Genomic DNA, 17,643 nt, shown 5'->3' with positions numbered 1-17,643 from the left:
GTGAGTGGCTGCTGGCAGCATCTTTTTGCTAAAATTAAACTCACAAACGTGCCAATGTCACTCCCTACTGTACAGAGCGCAAGTGCCCCAGCGCCTTCAATCTCTTCCAATTGCGCAAAGTGGCCACGTTTTCCTTGACAATCTGTCGACAAGTCCTGGGCCACTTGTGTTGATTCGTTTGACTTTGGTTTCTAAATCTGTGCGTTTGTTTGCAGTTAAAAAGTAAAAGAAAAAAAAAAAAGATGAATTTCTTTCTATCAATCCAGGCTTTTCAACCTGACCGTGCTGATCTCGCTTGGCTGTTTGTAGTCATAACACACATGTATTTCTTTTATTTGATAGTAAATACTTCAGCTCTGTGTATAGACAACAGTAGGCTGTAATATATAAACTTCCACCCAGCGCATGGACTAATAGATCCAGATTCTGCCAAGACGCATCAAGCTCCAAGCAGGCGCACCCCTCTTCTCTCTCTTCATTGTCCCCCCAGGATTGGCACCTAGACACCCTGTAAGGTGAGTACCCCTAAGGAATGTATTGGGATACCACTAGGGGGGTGGGGGGTGTTGCACCTCATTTAACCCTTACTATGCCAACTTTTTATTGTTGTAAGGAGGACAGAAGAATTTAGCTACATTTCCAAATTGCCTTGACATAATAAATAGAAAGTCTTTCTGTGTCAGGTGAGGGGGATTTCAACTCAAATGAGAAAAGGCAAAGACATTTATGTATGGACAGAACTACCTAAAGGGGAAGGGGATTCTGTTCACCAATTCAGGGTAAAATATAAAGACTGCCCAGACCAGTGATGGACTTTCTCCAGAGCTCCTGTTGTTGAACTACAATTTTCTGTAATTTTTGCCAGAACTGGGGACACAGCTAATATGCTGATACTATTGTATCCCTTTAGCAAGGACAATATTTAGGCATACACAGGTCCGGACTGAGAATTAAAATAGGCCCTGGCATTTCAGGTACACAGAGGCCCAATCAGCCCACATAGAGGCCCAATCAGCCCACATCAGCCCACTAAATACTGACTTTCTATGGGACCTTATAGCAGCCCCTCTAGCATTTGCCAGAACCCACAGATTGCCAGTCCGGGCCTGGGCATACATATTCTTGTTATGGACTTCAAGGGGCTGAATCAACCATCCAGGTGGTCTTGTGAATTCACAATCACCTGTTCTTATATTTTATCACGAATAACCTGTTAAAGGGGTGGTTCACCTTTAAGTTAGCTTTTAGAATGCTATGAAATGGCTAATTCTAAGCAACTGTTCAATTGGCCTTCATTTAAATAGGCTTTTTAATTATTTCCACCTTCTTCTGACTCCTTCCATCTTTCAAATGAGGGGGGTCACTGACCCCATCTGAAAAACAAATGCTCTGGAAGGCTACAAATTTGTTGTTGTTGCTACTTTTAATTACTTATTCATATTCCAGTCTCTTATTCACATCAATGCATGGTTGCTAGGTTAATGGGGACCCTAGCAACTAGATTTCTGAAACTGGAAAGCTGATGAATAAAAAGCTAAATAACTCAAAAACCACAAATAATAAAAAATGAAAACCAATTGCAAATTGTCTCAGAATATCCCTCTCTAGATCATACTAACAGTTTTCTCAAAGGTGAACAACCCCTTAGGTCTGTTATCTGCTTTGTGATGTCACTTATGTCACATGACTCACAAAAACGTGACAGTTATAAATATTAATGTACCCCATTGTACAGTGAAAGGTGTATTATACCTCTGAACCTGTATATTGTAATTGATCAATGCTTGAGTTCTATGTACTCCATTGTTATACAGAGGTATAATATATAATATATACATTTATATATATAATATATATAGTGAATAAAGTACCCCCTCTTGTAAAATATAAGGATATTATAAGTTACCGTTTCATGACCATATAAAAACACGAGGCCAAAGGCCGAGTGTTTTTATACAGGTCATGGAACTCCGAGATTACGTCTAATATCCTCATATTTTGCAACTGGGGGTACTTTATTTATTATAATACACAAGTTTCGGTGAGTCATGTGACAGAAATGACATCAGAACTCACCGTTTATAAGGATATAATTTACAAGATATTCATGGCTTTTGTGTATTATATATATATATATAGGTATGATATAATATATAGATATATATATGTAGGAGCCTGTGTATTCGCCTGTAGAACTGATGCTTTTCAGGGAGTTGCAGTGGGCTAATATGGGGGAATATGTGGCAAGTGTCTGTACAGTAATCACTTTAGCCTATCGACTCCTGGCAGTGTGAAAACAGAATGAGCAGCCCATTAAGAAACATTAACAGATTGCTGCAGCATAATGCTCCAGTCCCTATTGATCGTAAAATGTCTGTAAAATATTGTTTCAAACGAATCTATTGTTCCACTGCTGTTGTGTCATTTACTGACCTTGGCTTTCTTCTCAAACAGCCAAATGAGGCTTTGATGTGGCTGATCAGATTAAGAAATTCCCCCAAATATCACTGCAGGGGGGGGAGAAGAGCAGAATAAAGGGGTCAGTGGGGACATGGGTCATATTTTCATTTGTCTTTCCTGTGATTTCCATAAACAGTTTTCCCAGACAGTGAAATGAACCCCCCCCATCTAACGATTTACATGAGCCCACCCTAATGTGACCTTTCTGATCAATTTTTAGCACCCTGTGGGTGAGGCTGGATTCCCTGTCATTTTGTATGTATGCAAATGTTACTATTTTCACTACTATACAGAATTTTGGAACCCTCTTAGAAAACAGAAATCCAAATCATACCTGCACCAATATTTTATACTCACACAAATAATAATCAGTGAGCGTCAGATTCTGGGAGAAGCAGACACCCACTGGGAGACACCAATCACCCAAACACACATCAGGAAACACTCAAACTACACTAACACACAGACAGTGGGACACTTTACTTTTCTAAACACACTTAAACAAACACATACACACAAGCAACCAGAATGACCACATTTAGTTCAGTAGGGCAAAACAATCAATTTCAAATTGGGGCCAGTAAATCTGTCCCAAAAGCAGATGCCATTGTCCTTGAGTCTGTATAGCAAGGCCTGGGGTCAGTCCTAACTGTGTCTTAAATTATACTCATTATTAGCTGCTCTGCCCTTTTGTCAGGTTAACCCTCTCCCAGAACATATTCCATAGTGTGACTAATAGCCATTTAAAGGAGAACTAAAGCTTAACTAAAGCAGTAGCTAGAAATGTTGTACATTGTGTTTTGGGTTTCTGTACCAGCCCAAGGCAACCACAGCCCTTTAGCAGTAAAGATCTGTGTCTCCAAAGATGCCCCAGTAGCTCATTGAAGTTTCTTGTATTAAAAGGGAATAACCAGACCAGGGAACTTGTTGGTTATTGTTTATTTTTAAAGAGCAGTCTTGTTATATCAATTATTATAGCTTCATTTTTTCAAGCAGTACAGGTATGGGACCTGTTATCCAGAATGTTTGGGACCTGAGGTTTTCCGGATAACGGATCTTTCCATAATTTGGATCTTCATACCTTAAGTCTACCAGAAAATCATGTAAACATTAAAGGAGAACTAAAGCTTAACTCAAGAAGTTGCTAGAAATGTTGTACATTGTGTTTTGGGTTTCTGTACCAGCCCAAGGCAACCACAGCCCTTTAGCAGTGAAGATCTGTGTCTCCAAAGATGCCCCAGTAGCTCCCCATCTTCTTTTCTGCTGATTCACTGCACATGCTCTGTGCTGCTGTCACTTACTGAGCTTAGTGACCCACTCACAATATACAGTACACATAGAAATGTCACAATATAAGGCTGATTAGTAATTAATACAGATAATTACTACATGGCAGCACAGAAACCAGTACAATTAGCATCAGAATTTAATAATCAGCAAACCTGTAGTATCAGCTTATATTACAGGGGAAGCTCATTTTCTGCTGGATAATTAGTGACGAGCCCTAAGCTTAGCTTCTCAACAGCCAATCAGAGCCCACTGAGCATGTGAGTGTCACAGACACTTTCCAAGATGGTGACCCCCTGTGACAAGTTTGAAGTCCTGGATCATTGCTGCTATTGACAAGCTAAAACTTTAGGCTGGTGCAATAAGTTCAATATATGAAATATGGCATTTTTAGCCCCATTCATTTTTAGGGTTTAGTTCTCCTTTAAATGCCATGCCCCATTCCAATTTACCAGCAGTGGGTATGAATTGAACCCCCTGGTGCGCCTCTATCCACTAACTCTGCTGCCTCTTCTTCGGTGCCGAATCTCTGTTGATAGAGAGCGAGCATCAGATTTTCATCAGAGTTCCATTAAGAGAAACATAGGTTGGAGGGCAGCCCCTGATTGAAACAGTTTAAATTTTAATTGTGTTTTTAATTTGACATATAGTTGCAGAAAGGAATGACACTACAACACCAAAGGCCGGTCGATTTCCTTAATTTCTCCCAGAGGAATTGATGGGTTTATCAGGCGACTAGATTGGAAAGCCATTAAAGACTCCTCTGGCCGGGGCTGTTAATTGGAACTTGATGGATGGAGAGACTCAGTGGAGGCAATGCTGATCCAATCTTTAGGACTTTGTGTTTTCCAATAAATTACCCAATTCATTTCCCAAGCACAGATTACATAAATTCTACTCCTCCAGGGCTCTGGGTTAAAAAAAAAAGAAAAAAAGAAATAAAGAAACCCTCTTCTCCCCACCCCATAAGACTGTGCCAGATGCCATTTGCACCAAAATATCTTCTGAATGAAAATCGAAATATAATCAACGTTTATACTTAGAAAATTTATTGCAATCATTTTCTCTGGTAATTTCCTTATTCTAAAGTTTGGACATGCCGTATATCATAACCCCAGTCAGTGGGGGGAAAAACAGGCAAGTAGCTTGTGTTTAATATTTAGCAAAGGTTTATTCCGAGATCAGACTTGTTTATGGCTTCATCTGTCATTTACACCCATAGATTTCCCCAATATAACGGCCCAGCAACAAGCCTATTTCCAACTGCAGCACAAAGGGAAAAGGATCAATTTTTATTAAGGCTGAATAAAATCTCACAGCTCCCTCAGTGTGAAGCTGCCCTGGTGCCACGAGGATTAACCCACTGGCAGTCTCCATACTCAGGGCATGGGAATAAAGTACAATAAAATGAAATATTTAAAATAAATAATAAAGAATAAAGAGAGAGAGAGGCAGGTTATTGTAGGCCCATGACATTAATTCTCTGTTACTATTGGAAGCAGCAGCATCTGATTTTATTCTTATTCATTGCACTGTTGGTTCTAACTACATGGTAGCAGTAGTAGTCAGTTCTCCTAAGCCAAGACTCCCATACCTGTACAATTCTCCTTCTTTAAAGGAAAAGGAAAAGTTAAAATTAAGTAAGCATTATCAGAAAGGTCTATATAAATACACCAGTAAACCCTCAAAATAATGCTGCTCGAAAGTCCTCTGTCAAAAGAAACATTACATTTATTTCCTTTTATTGTGTACTCATGGGCTTCTGTATCAGACTTCCTGTTTTCAGCATAAACCTCCAGGGCTTGGGCTTGAGCATGCTCAGTTTGCTCCTCTCCCTCCTCCCTGCTGTAATCTGATCCCAGAACTATGGAACTCAGGCAGGAAGTGATGTCACACCAAGCCAATATGGCAGTTGCTATCCTAAACAAATAGAGAGATCTTCTAGAGCTGTTTACTCAGGTATGATAAAGCATTTCGCAGAATAAATATAGTCTTATAGCTTGCACCATTGTGGCTAATCTATTGGCAATAACATACCTCCCAACAGTTTGGAAATAAAAAGAGGTACAAAAAAGTTGCCACGCGCAGTGCAGTGAATTTTTTTGACCACGCTCTAATTACCATGTTCATTTGGCAGGTTATGAAAGTTTGAACATATTTCTGTGGTTTTTTTTTCCTCCAGTTATTACAGTTTTCCTAATGATGGTGAATTGCCCTTTAAGCTGTGAGTCTAACTTCTCCCAAAAGACCTGTTATTTTATATTGTTACAATAACTTATTTCCTGATCTCAAAATTGTTACAAAAGTATATTTTCTGCTGCTGTGGCTGTTCTGGGCTCTCTGCCAAAAGCCAATTAAGTTAGAAACCTTGTTTCTTTTTCTGGCTGTTCAGTGCAGAGAAAAACTGGGGCTTTCCAATACAAACGAGGGACTGCGGGTTGAGCTGTCAAAAGAGGGACAGATGGGAGAGGTATGCAATAAACTGCCATGGTAGCTTTCCTTCTCCTTTTAAGTCTGTTATCACAGAGCATGGTAAGCACTGTGGGAATTGGAAGTTTGGATATAAGGAGCTGACTATGGATACATTATCGGAACAGTACATATAGTCAGGACCAGCAGTGCACAGAACAGTATAGGACAGGCAGATATAGCTTACATTTACAAATAGCTGCACATTTATAAATAATGTACATTGGAAAGTTACTTTGAATTAACTGTCATTTTATGATGCATCATGATACATTTAGGCTTACAATCCTATTAAGAGGCACAAACTGGCAACTGCTCCCACATATTTTACCAGCTTGAGTAACTGACTGTGTAAGAAGTTATCATGGCTGTGTCTTTTGGTCCATGGGCAGTAGCATCAAAAAATGTAATAGTTTTAAAGTAATAAAAATACAATGTAGTGTTGCAATGCACTGGTAAAACTGCCATGTTTGCTTCAGAAACACTACTATAGTTTATATAAATAAGCTGCTGTGTAGCAATGGGGGCAGCCATTCAAGCACAGGATACACAGTAGATAACAGATAAGTACTACTATAGTTTATATAAACAAGCTGCTGTGTACCCATGGGGGCAGCCATTCAAGCACAGGATACACAGTAGATAACAGATTACTACTATAGTTTATATAAACAAGCTGCTGTGTAGCCATGGGGGCAGCTATTCAAGCACAGGATACACAGTAGATAACAGATAAGTACTACTATAGTTTAAATAAACAAGCTGCTGTGTAGCCATGGGGGTAGCCATTCAAGCACAGGATACACAGTAGATAACAGATTACTACTATAGTTTATATAAACAAGCTGCTGTGTAGCCATGGGGGCAGACATTCAAGCACAGGATACACAGTAGATAACAGATAAGTACTACTATAGTTTATATAAACAAGCTGCTGTGTAGCCATGGGGACAGCCATTTAAGCACAGGATACACAGTAGATAACAGATAATTACTACTATAGTTCATATAAACAAGCTGCTGTGTAGCAATGGGGACAGACATTCAAAGGAGAAAAGGCTCAGGTTACACAGCAGATAAGCTCTGTAGAACATAATGGTGTTATCTGTTATCCACTATTTAACCTGTGCCATATAGCCTTTTTTCAATTTCCGCCATTTCTACACAGCAGCTTGTTTATATAAACTATAGTAGTGTTTCTGAAGCAAACACATCCGTTTTCTGCAGGGCAACACTACATGATATTTTCATCAGGGTCGGACTGGGGGGCCTGGGGCCCACCGGGACTGCTGTCCAGGGCCCCCCAGCCCCCGCCAGCCCCCCAGCCCCCGCCTACCCTTGCTGCAGGGCCCCTACCTCCCCTTGCTGCGGCACCAGCGCCGCGCTCCTCTTTGGCGTTGTCCCATGCCGGCGCGCATGCGCAGACGGCACCCGTGCCGACGAGAATGCGCAGACAGCGCATCGCGCCGGCTACGTTTTTTTTTTTTTTTAACTATTACGATTGGGGGTCTGGCCCGGCGGGGCCCCTTGAAGGTCGGGGCCCACCGGGTATTTTCCCGGTGTCCCGCCGGGCCAGTCCGACACTGATTTTCATTACTTTAAAACACTTTCATTGTTTTGCCTTATTGTTCCTTTAAGTTTGGTGAAATACAGTGTAGAGGAGAAAAGTTAAAAGTACCAGCTTAGTATGGGAAATTGTGCTTTAATTTACTTCCATTATTGAGCTTTTACTGGTAACATTGGAAGCCATCCCAGTTCGTCTGGGGTAAAGATACCCAAATTCCCATTTGCCCAGGCTGTGTATGTACAGAACAGGGTCCGAATGGCCTGCTAGAGTACTGGAGTTTCTCCTAGTGGATCATGGCCCAGAGTTTAACCGATTTTTATGTCTGCCATAATCTCTATACCATTTAGAATTATCTCCATCAATTTATTGGGACCTGGATGTCAAGCTCTCTCCTTGACCCTAGGTGGCCTAGTGACCCTACTTCATAGGAAGGGGGTTCAGAAAAGTTCCTGTATGAAGCTACATTCATATCAGGCCCATTTTAATCCACACACTCTTTACACAATGGTAAAAGTGCCCGTCTTCACTGTCTGTCCTGCTGACACTTAGATCTTGGATCAGTTTGCATTGAGAATGGAGGGAGGATTCAGCTCTGCATCTTGGATTACACTGCTCCCTCTCCCATCCAGGTTCCTTGAATGCCTAAATATTTCATGACATCTCAGAAGAAGTGCGGCTAGTGTAGTATACACCGGGGAAAGGGTGCTTTATTGGGGCTCACGCAGGTAGGAATAATGTGGGGAAGATGATTAATAGCACAGCAGAACCTATAAAAGCAGGGATAATAGCACGGCAGCACCTATGGGAGCAAAGTCTATAATAAAAGTGGGGAAACCAGTACTGAGGATCCTTAAACCATATCAGTTGTTGTTGTACAGATCTCAGCACCCACTGTTGGTGCAGGTCGAGGAGGAACTCTTAGGGAGAAATCTAACCTTTTATTTGCTATCTTAAAGGGATACTGTCATGGGAAAAAAACATTTTTTCAATGAATCAGTTAATAGTACTGCTCCAGCAGAATTCTGCACTGAAATCTATTTCTCAAAAGAGCAAACAGATTTTTTTATATTCAATTTTGAAATTTGACATGGGGCTAGACATTTTGTCAATTTCCCAGCTGTCCCAAGTCATGTGACTTGTGCTCTGATAAACTTCAATCACTCTTTACTGCTGTACTGCAAGTTAGAGTTATATCACCCCCTCCCTTTTTCCCCCCAGCAGCCAAACAAAAGAACAATGGGAAGGTAACCAGATAGCAGTTCCCTAACACAAGATAACAGCTGCCTGGTAGATCTAAGAACAACACTCAATAGTAAAAACCCATGTCTCACTGAGACACATTCAGTTACATTGAGAAGGAAAAACAGCAGCCTGCCAGAAAGCATTTCTCTCCTAAAGTGCAGGCACAAGTCACATGACCAGGGGCAGCTGGGAAATTGACAAAATGTCTAGCCCCATGTCAGATTTCAAAATTGAATATAAAAAAATTTGTTTGCTCTTTTGAGAAATGGATTTCAGTGCAGAATTCTGCTGGAGTAGCACTATTAACTGATGTGTTTTGAAAAAAACATGTTTTCCTATGACAGGATCCCTTTAAGCTGGAAAGACAGATCAACTTAAAAGAACAGTAACACCAAAAAAATTGTCTTAAAGTAATGAAAATATAATATACTGTTGTGCTGCACTGGTAAAACTAGTGTGTTTGCTTCACAAAGGCTACTATTGTTTATACTAGGGATGCACTGAATCCACAATTTTGGATTTGGCTGAACCCCGAATCCTCTGTGAAAAAATCGTCAGAATACTGAACTGAATCCTAATTTTAATATGCAAATTAGGGGTGGGAAGGGGAAAACATATTTTAATTCCTTGTTTTCTGACAAAAAGTCACGAGATTTCCCTCCCGCCCCTAATTTGCATACACAAATTAATAGTCGGATTCGGTTCGGCTTGGCAGAAGGATTCGGCCTCCTGAACCAAATCTTGGATTCAGTGCAGCCCTAGTTTATACAAACAAGCTGTTGTGTAGCAATGGGGACAGCCATTCAAAGCTAAAAAAGAAGACAAGGCACACAACAGATAACAGATAAACTCTGTAGTATACAATGGGATTCTTCAGAACTTATCTGTTATCTACTGTGTATCCTGTGCTTGAATGGCTGCCCCCATGGCTACACAGCAGCTTGTTTATATAAACTATAGTAGTACTTATCTGTTATCTACTGTGTATCCTGTGCTTGAATGGCTGCCCCCATGGCTACACAGCAGCTTGTTTATATAAACTATAGTAGGATTTCTGAAACAAATATACCAGTTTTGTCAGTACAGGGCAACAGTACAATATATTGTCATTAGTTTAAAACAGTTTCAGTTTTTGGTGTTACTGTTCCTTTAAGCAGCGAAAAGTGTAGGTTGTTTATTAGACACAATAAAAGCTCAAGTAGCTGGACTCTTAATTAGCTTAACTGCAGGAATTCAGTCACTGCTGCACTGAGCATGGCAATAACCATTTGCCAGAAGTTTTAACACTAGACACAACATTTTTCTTGCAGTTTGCTTAAAGGGATCCTGTCATCGGAAAACATGTTTTTTTTTCAAAATGAATCAGTTAATAGTGCTACTCCAGCAGAATTCTGCACTGAAATCCATTTCTCAAAAGAGCAAACAGATTTTTTTTATATTCAATTTTAAAATTTGACGTGGGGCTAGACATTTTGTCAATTTCCCAGCTGCCCCTGGTCATGTGACTTGTGCCTGCACTTTAGGAGAGAAATGCTTTCTGGCAGGCTGCTGTTTTTCCTTCTCAATGTAACTGAATGTGTCTCAGTGGGACATGGGTTTTTACTATTAAGTGTTGTTCTTAGATCTACCAGGCAGCTGTTATCTTGTGTTAGGGAGCTGCTATCTGGTTACCTTCCCATTGTTCTTTTGTTTGGCTGCTGGGGGGGGAGGGGGTGACATCACTCCAACTTGCAGTACAGCAGTAAATAGTGATTGACGTTTATCAGAGCACAAGTCACATGACCAGGGGCAGCTGGGAAATTGACAATATGTCTAGCCGCATGTCAGATTTCAAAATTGAATATAAAAAAATCTGTTTGCTCTTTTGAGAAATGGATTTCAGTGCAGAATTCTGCTGGAGCAGCACTTTTAACTGATTCATTTTGAAAAAAAACATTTTTTCCATGACAGTATCCCTTTAAGTTCTAATTAAAATCATTGATCTATGAGCACTTGTCCTCCTGAGTGATCCCAGCAAAACTGATGATCACATGTGACTATGAAGATTTTCATCCAGGACATGGTATATCTAATATAAGTAACTATATTATGATCACATGTTATTGTACAGGAGATCCAGTCATTTGACCAACATGCAAAACAATCAAACCTTTTGGCCTGTGTGTCTCCAGCTTCAATTTAGAGTCCACCAGTGGCAATGGCTATAAGTTCTGTATTTATCAAAAATCTGGTCACCTTAGGTCAAAGCCACCTTGATTTAGCAGTTCCTTCCCCAAAGCTACACACAGGGATTGCCGTAATTATTTCCATTTTATATAGGAATACTGTAATTTATATTTGTTAGAAATCCACTACAGCCAATGTTTGGCAGCAACTTTGGCATATTTATGGAGGCCCGAAGGATCTCATTGTTATGTTATTAATATTTATTCAGGAGGTAACCAGTCCAAAGTCTTCAAACTTTGTGAATATTTACTTGGTAAATGCAATAGAATATTTGCCTGTTATCACAGACCAACAGGGTGATGCACTAATAAGCCTTCTCAGTAGCACATAGATTGTCAAAAAAGGTTGATCCATATGGTGCCAAGTTTCCACCACTGAGTTTATCTAGGCTTGGACTATCATTCTGTAGATTCTGGCAAATGCCACAGGGGCTGCTTTAAAATACCATAGAACGTGACTATTTAGTGGGCTGGTAGAGACTGTTTGGGCCTCTATGTACTTGGAATACATGGGTGTATTTTGACTCTCAGTCTAGACCTGGGTTTATCCATTCATTATTCCTGAAGTAACAGGTAGGCCTGGACTAGAAATCTATAGATTCTAGCATATGCCAGATGGACTGCTGTAGAGAATTATTATTTAGTGGGCTTTAAGAGATACTCTGTTTACTTGAAATGCCAGAGCCTTTTTTGAAACTCAGTCTGGACCAGATAGGTATAGTAGCAGTGGATAATAGTCTCTGGGAAGGGAGTGTGACTGTGGGATAGCAGGTATAGTAGGGAGAGATGGTGCCTATAGTAACAGTGAATAATAGTCTCTGGGAAGGGAGTGTGACTGTGGGATAGCAGGTATAGTAGGGAGAGATGGTGCCTATAGTAACAGTGGGATAATAGTCTCTGGGAAGGGAGTGTGACTGTGGGATAGCAGGTATAGTAGGGAGAGATGGTGCCTATAGTAACAGTGGGATAATAGTCTCTGGGAAGGGAGTGTGACTGTGGGATAGCAGGTATAGTAGGGAGAGATGGTGCCTATAGTAACAGTGGGATAATAGTCTCTGGGAAGGGAGTGTGACTGTGGGATAGCAGGTATAGTAGGGAGAGATGGTGCCTATAGTAACAGTGGATAATAGTCTCTGGGAAGGGAGTGTGACTGTGGGATAGCAGGTATAGTAGGGAGAGATGGTGTCTATAGTAACAGTGGGATAATAGTCTCTGGGAAGGGATTGTGACTGTGGGATAGCAGGTATAGTAGGGAGAGATGGTGCCTATAGTAACAGTGGGATAATAGTCTCTGGGAAGGGAGTGTGACTGTGGGATAGCAGGTATAGTAGGGAGAGATGGTGTCTATAGTAACAGTGGGATAATAGTCTCTGGGAAGGGATTGTGACTGTGGGATAGCAGGTATAGTAGGGAGAGATGGTGTCTATAGTAACAGTGGGATAATAGTCTCTGGGAAGGGATTGTGACTGTGGGATAGCAGGTATAGTAGGGAGAGATGGTGCCTATAGTAACAGTGGGATAATAGTCTCTGGGAAGGGAGTGTGACTGTGGGATAGCAGGCATAGTAGGGAGAGATGGTGCCTATAGTAACAGTGGATAATAGTCTCTGGGAAGGGAGTGTGACTGTGGGATAGCAGGTATAGTAGGGAGAGATGGTGCCTATAGTAACAGTGAATAATAGTCTCTGGGAAGGGAGTGTGACTGTGGGATAGCAGGTATAGTAGGGAGAGATGGTGCCTATAGTAACAGTGGGATAATAGTCTCTGGGAAGGGAGTGTGACTGTGGGATAGCAGGTATAGTAGGGAGAGATGGTGCCTATAGTAACAGTGGGATAATAGTCTCTGGGAAGGGAGTGTGACTGTGGGATAGCAGGTATAGTAGGGAGAGATGGTGCCTATAGTAACAGTGGATAATAGTCTCTGGGAAGGGAGTGTGACTGTGGGATAGCAGGTATAGTAGGGAGAGATGGTGTCTATAGTAACAGTGGGATAATAGTCTCTGGGAAGGGATTGTGACTGTGGGATAGCAGGTATAGTAGGGAGAGATGGTGCCTATAGTAACAGTGGATAATAGTCTCTGGGAAGGGAGTGTGACTGTGGGATAGCAGGTATAGTAGGGAGAGATGGTGTCTATAGTAACAGTGGGATAATAGTCTCTGGGAAGGGATTGTGACTGTGGGATAGCAGGTATAGTAGGGAGAGATGGTGTCTATAGTAACAGTGGGATAATAGTCTCTGGGAAGGGATTGTGACTGTGGGATAGCAGGTATAGTAGGGAGAGATGGTGCCTATAGTAACAGTGGGATAATAGTCTCTGGGAAGGGAGTGTGACTGTGGGATAGCAGGCATAGTAGGGAGAGATGGTGCCTATAGTAACAGTGGATAATAGTCTCTGGGAAGGGAGTGTGACTGTGGGATAGCAGGTATAGTAGGGAGAGATGGTGCCTATAGTAACAGTGAATAATAGTCTCTGGGAAGGGAGTGTGACTGTGGGATAGCAGGTATAGTAGGGAGAGATGGTGCCTATAGTAACAGTGGGATAATAGTCTCTGGGAAGGGAGTGTGACTGTGGGATAGCAGGTATAGTAGGGAGAGATGGTGCCTATAGTAACAGTGGGATAATAGTCTCTGGGAAGGGAGTGTGACTGTGGGATAGCAGGTATAGTAGGGAGAGATGGTGCCTATAGTAACAGTGGATAATAGTCTCTGGGAAGGGAGTGTGACTATGGGATAGCAGGTATAGTAGGGAGAGATGGTGTCTATAGTAACAGTGGGATAATAGTCTCTGGGAAGGGATTGTGACTGTGGGATAGCAGGTATAGTAGGGAGAGATGGTGCCTATAGTAACAGTGGATAATAGTCTCTGGGAAGGGAGTGTGACTGTGGGATAGCAGGTATAGTAGGGAGAGATGGTGTCTATAGTAACAGTGGGATAATAGTCTCTGGGAAGGGATTGTGACTGTGGGATAGCAGGTATAGTAGGGAGAGATGGTGTCTATAGTAACAGTGGGATAATAGTCTCTGGGAAGGGATTGTGACTGTGGGATAGCAGGTATAGTAGGGAGAGATGGTGCCTATAGTAACAGTGGGATAATAGTCTCTGGGAAGGGAGTGTGACTGTGGGATAGCAGGCATAGTAGGGAGAGATGGTGCCTATAGTAACAGTGGATAATAGTCTCTGGGAAGGGAGTGTGACTGTGGGATAGCAGGTATAGTAGGGAGAGATGGTGCCTATAGTAACAGTGAATAATAGTCTCTGGGAAGGGAGTGTGACTGTGGGATAGCAGGTATAGTAGGGAGAGATGGTGCCTATAGTAACAGTGGGATAATAGTCTCTGGGAAGGGAGTGTGACTGTGGGATAGCAGGTATAGTAGGGAGAGATGGTGCCTATAGTAACAGTGGGATAATAGTCTCTGGGAAGGGAGTGTGACTGTGGGATAGCAGGTATAGTAGGGAGAGATGGTGCCTATAGTAACAGTGGATAATAGTCTCTGGGAAGGGAGTGTGACTGTGGGATAGCAGGTATAGTAGGGAGAGATGGTGTCTATAGTAACAGTGGGATAATAGTCTCTGGAAGGGATTGTGACTGTGGGATAGCAGGTATAGTAGGGAGAGATGGTGCCTATAGTAACAGTGGATAATAGTCTCTGGGAAGGGAGTGTGACTGTGGGATAGCAGGTATAGTAGGGAGAGATGGTGTCTATAGTAACAGTGGGATAATAGTCTCTGGGAAGGGATTGTGACTGTGGGATAGCAGGTATAGTAGGGAGAGATGGTGTCTATAGTAACAGTGGGATAATAGTCTCTGGGAAGGGATTGTGACTGTGGGATAGCAGGTATAGTAGGGAGAGATGGTGCCTATAGTAACAGTGGGATAATAGTCTCTGGGAAGGGAGTGTGACTGTGGGATAGCAGGCATAGTAGGGAGAGATGGTGCCTATAGTAACAGTGGATAATAGTCTCTGGGAAGGGAGTGTGACTGTGGGATAGCAGGTATAGTAGGGAGAGATGGTGCCTATAGTAACAATGGATAATAGTCTCTGGGAAGGGAGTGTGACTGTGGGATAGCAGGTATAGTAGGGAGAGATGGTGCCTATAGTAACAGTGGATAATAGTCTCTGGGAAGGGAGTGTGACTGTGGGATAGCAGGTATAGTAGGGAGAGATGGTGTCTATAGTAACAGTGGATAATAGTCTCTGGGAAGGGAGTGTGACTGTGGGATAGCAGGTATAGTAGGGAGAGATGGTGCCTATAGTAACAGTGGGATAATAGTCTCTGGGAAGGGAGTGTGACTGTGGGATAGCAGGTATAGTAGGGAGAGATGGTGTCTATAGTAACAGTGGATAATAGTCTCTGGGAAGGGAGTGTGACTGTGGGATAGCAGGTATAGTAGGGAGAGATGGTGTCTATAGTAACAGTGGATAATAGTCTCTGGGAAGGGAGTGTGACTGTGGGATAGCAGGTATAGTAGGGAGAGATGGTGCCTATAGTAACAGTGGATAATAGTCTCTGGGAAGGGAATTTAGCTGTGGGATAGCAGGTATAGTAGGGAGAGATGGTGCCTATAGTAACAGTGGATAATAGTCTCTGGGAAGGGAGTGTGACTGTGGGATAGCAGGTATAGTAGGGAGAGATGGTGTCTATAGTAACAGTGGGATAATTGTCTCTATGAAGGGACTGTGGTTGTGGCATAGCAGGTATATCAGGGTGAGCAGGTGTGTGTAGCAGTAGGGATAGCATCTTTGGGGAAGGTAGAGGCCCCTATATGTGGATAATAACCTCAGAGACATAACTGTGGCTAAAAGTATAGTGGACGAAGATTTGGACAGTGTCAACAAAAGAATCTATATTAATTCTGCCCACTCAGGACCACAAACTCATGGGAAGAGAGCTGTAGTTGAACCAGAAATTACGTTTCATAGGTTAACCAGTCTGTTTTCATAGAAATTACAGGCAATGTCTGTTTGGCACCATTGATGAAGGTTCATATGGAAGAGGGACCAGACATTGACTTAAAGAGTAGGAAATCCTGCTCGATGGGTCTTTGAGACACTTTGCTCAGCTGACAGATGTGCTCATTTAACAAGCTGAAGCTGAAATGGGTGTATAAAATCTCCCCATTTAGCTGTGACAGAGGAGATTTCACGGCTTGTCTACAGAGGTTGTAAATTTTGTCACCAACTGTGCTGCAGTCAAGTTGCCTAATATATTCAGAGGCCCCCCTGCTTCTAGCATATGCCTCTTTCTAATGGTCGCACTAAGCATGGCTGACTAGAGAGCAGGACACCTTGCTCCAGGGATGACCCTACTTACCCTTTAGACATATACGTCCCAGGGTAAAGAAGCCCTGTCGATGCTAGTGGTATATATACATGCATGTATGCACAAATAGATGGAGGAGGGTTTAATGATGCTTTGAGTTTAACACAGTGCAATATAACACAAAGAGATGTAATAATGATAATGATTGAAGACCCTGTGTTTGTTGGAGGGCCCATTACTACACAATGTCCAATGGTTTTCCTTCTCAATATGGTGAATCCAATATAAGTATATAAAATATCTTTCTAAGAATTTTGGGGGCTCAGTAATATCTGTTTATACCAATGACGGAACATCACTCATGGCAGTGAGTAAAGGTGGCCATACATGGAGAGATCCGCTCGTTTGGCGATGTTGCCAAACGAGCGGATCTCCCTCCGATATGTCCACCTTGAGGTGGGCAATATCGGGCTGATCCGATCGTGTGCCCTAGGGCCCAACGCTCGGATCCTAATGATGCCTAACGGGCGGTCGGATCGCGGGACCGCATCATCGAATAGATGCGGCCGCGATCCGACGGGATTTTTAGTCCCATCCGATCGAGATCTGGCCGACTTTCGGCCAGATCTCGATCAGTGAAGCCCGTCGGGGGGCCCCATACACGGGCCAATAAGCTGCCGACACGGTCTGTCGGCAGCTTTTATCAGCCCGTGTATGGAAGAGAAAGGGTTGAATTATGTACAGGTGGAATTGGGTCTGCCAGAACATTTTGGGCTGTTTTATTAAACACAATCCCTTCCTCCTCTCATTTGGCTGAGATCAGTCAAATTGGACCTCCAATTCAGAACATGTACATCCAGCTTATGATGTGTAAAATGACACATCGATGCTGAATACTCAATCCTGCAACATGTATTTGGCCAAACTTAAAAATTTTAATTTGTGAAAAATCTGTTACCTTTCAAAAACTATATGGGCAGAGACACATATGGAGATTTGGGGAGATTAGTCGCCTGCTGACAAATCACCCCTTTTTCGGGCGACTAATCTCCCTAAACTTCTTCCCTGCCAGCTAGAATCTAAATTGCCGGCATGATGGCACTCGCAGCATTTTGTTTTCCAAAGTCGCC

At 42.2% G+C, this 17,643-nt stretch overlaps 1 protein-coding gene across 1 annotated transcript in view; it reads left to right on the top strand.

The window, feature by feature from the left end:
• Positions 1–439: 439 nt before the first annotated feature.
• The window catches only part of LOC108697376 (homeobox protein HMX2), a 28,409-nt gene continuing 11,205 nt past the window's right edge, over positions 440–17,643 (top strand). Inside the window, exon 1 of the mRNA XM_018227353.2 lies at positions 440–515. The gene's annotated coding sequence lies outside the window, so the exon portion shown is untranslated. The remainder of the gene's footprint in view (positions 516–17,643) is intronic.

Source organism: Xenopus laevis, chromosome 7S (genome assembly GCF_017654675.1).
Source record: "Xenopus laevis strain J_2021 chromosome 7S, Xenopus_laevis_v10.1, whole genome shotgun sequence".
NCBI lineage: Eukaryota > Metazoa > Chordata > Amphibia > Anura > Pipidae > Xenopus > Xenopus laevis.
This window is presented reverse-complemented; position numbering and strand designations above follow the sequence as displayed.